The following is a 2,277-nucleotide window of genomic DNA, read 5'->3' as shown; positions in this document are numbered from 1 at the left end:
AAAAAAAAAATCCCATAATAGTCTACAACCCTGCCACCCTGAATGTGCCTGATCTCGTCTGATCTCGGAAGCTAAGCAGGATCGGGCCTGGTTAGTACTTGGATGGGAAACTACCTAGGAAGACCAGGTGCTGTAGGTGTTTTTTTAAAAAAGTTCCATAATAAAAAATAATTTTTAATGTACACCATCCCAGAGGAACACATATACACACATGACAGAGGCAGAGTGAGCTACGACCAAACTATAAGCAGAAGAGGAAGCCAGGACTTCCCGAGGAGAAACAGCTCTACCAATTTGGAGAGTTAACAGGTACAGGAAATGGGAGGTTAAGCCTTGGCCCTTTGTAAGGTAAACTAGCCCAGTCTCAAATGCCCATACTAAGCAATCCCCCTCGAAGGTGCTATATACATCCTAGCAAATGGAGGGCTTTTTAAATTTTTTTTCTGGACTGCTGGAAGAGGAAGCCTATGAGGCAACCTATCTATTTTCAAGGTGGCTCTGGAGGGGACAATTAATAATGGTCACAATAATAATGATGGTAATCGTCACCCCAAGAATTTGTAACCACATGGGTCTGGGATTCGAATTTACTCTCCACACATTCAGTAGGAAAACTCCAAGCTGAGAAAGTAAATGCAAGTGATCGCAAGTTATTAGCATGCCTGGCATCCAGCTGAAAAAAAAGAAACGGAGGAAAGCAGTCAGGAGTCAGACCCCTCAGGATTCCCACAGATTAATTTCTATCAAAAATGATATCACAATCAAATTACTAAACATCCAAGAAACAAGTCAGTATGAGCCAGAGTAAGCAGAAACAACAAACAATATATTGAGAGCCACCCCACAAAGACTTCAGACATTGAAATTCAGACGGTGATTCTAAAATCACTATGTATTAAATATTTTTTAAAAGAAGGATTTTAAAATGAGCAAGGAATGAAATAATCAAACATGGCCAGGCATTTGTCCTCAAGAGTTTGGGGGAGCACAGTGAATGCTATTTGACCCCTGTACTTTGGGCACATCCATCTGGTAGGAGGAACAGATTTGTTTACAGAATTAAATTATGCTGGGGGTGAAAACCCAAGAAGCCAGGGAAGAGATGTGAGCAATGCAGGGGGCAGGGAGAGCATAGGCTATATCCAAAGAGGACAGCCTTTCTTCAGCCCTAGCAGACTGTTGCTCTAGATGCAAGAATAGAGCCAGGAGTTGCCAGGAAAAAGACTCTTACTCTTCCCAGTGGGATTCAAAACTGAGAAGATGTAAAGGCTGGAGCGATGGCAGCCTTTTTGTGACAATTATACAGAGATTCTGTCTGGTTGGATCTACATGGTTAAAAGTAATGCTGTGAGCTGGAGAGAGGCCAAGGCCTGATGACATCACTTGGGCCTGAACCCAGCCGTCCCCTCTAGACTCCAGTGAATTTGCTTTCTTGCTGAAGCCAGTTTGAATGAGTTTCTCTGTCACTCCACAGAAAGAGGGCTGTCCCTTCAGCAACTAATTAAAAGTCTTCACACAGCGTGAAAGCCAAACAAACATATCTGAAGACTGACCATGACCAGTGAGTTTGCATTTTCAGTGCCTAGCCTCCTCTATCTGTATCACCATCTTAGCTTTAACTCCTAACACCCATCTTCTAGCCTTAATTTCCACTGTGCCTTCCTTCTACCATAGTCTTCTCTCCCTGCTCTGCCTCCTGAAACCCTACCCATCCTTCACGAGTCAGGTCAAATGTCAAATGCTTCCTTTTACTTAGTCTTTTCTGACCACCGCCCCCACTCCAAGCCCCACCTCAAGCAGAAGAATGTCCCTCCTTCTCCATCCCCAGGTTCCTCTGACCTCCCCACCCCTCACCCCGCCCCTGTTGGGTGCTCATCCCTTCTGCTGAGGATCCTAATTACCCAGCAACATTCCTGTCTCCCTGGCTTCTTGACAGTGATCCAAATTCAGCCTCAGATTAAAAGGGATGATCTTGGCGACTGAAGTTTCAAAAAATAATCCGTTTTTAAAAGAGGTCAGAAAACATGGTGAAAGATGAGGATTGGGGTGAGGGATTGGAAAGAAAAGAACAGTTGTTCTGGAGAAAAGAGAGAGTCTCTGTAGAGTACAGTGAGGAAGGAGGAAAAACTGGACATAATTAGACCAAGTGAAATGATTCAGAGGAAACCTGAGAAGAAATGTCTAGGGAGGCAAGAGGTTGATCTGCTTGGGAAGGAAGATAAAAAGCATGTGACGGGAATGACCCGAAAAAAAAAAAAGTACTCAAAACAGGAGCAT

The 2,277-nt window shown here is 43.8% G+C and overlaps 1 pseudogene; it reads left to right on the top strand.

The window, feature by feature from the left end:
* The first annotated feature begins 20 nt into the window (after nucleotides 1–20).
* Nucleotides 21–139, top strand: LOC111742126 (annotated as a pseudogene).
* The last annotated feature ends 2,138 nt before the right edge of the window (nucleotides 140–2,277 follow it).

This window comes from Pteropus vampyrus, unplaced genomic scaffold (genome assembly GCF_000151845.1).
Source record: "Pteropus vampyrus isolate Shadow unplaced genomic scaffold, Pvam_2.0 Scaffold86, whole genome shotgun sequence".
In the NCBI taxonomy this organism is placed as follows: Eukaryota; Metazoa; Chordata; class Mammalia; order Chiroptera; family Pteropodidae; genus Pteropus; species Pteropus vampyrus.
Note: the sequence above shows the minus strand (reverse complement) of the source record. Positions and strands in the feature narration are given on the sequence as shown.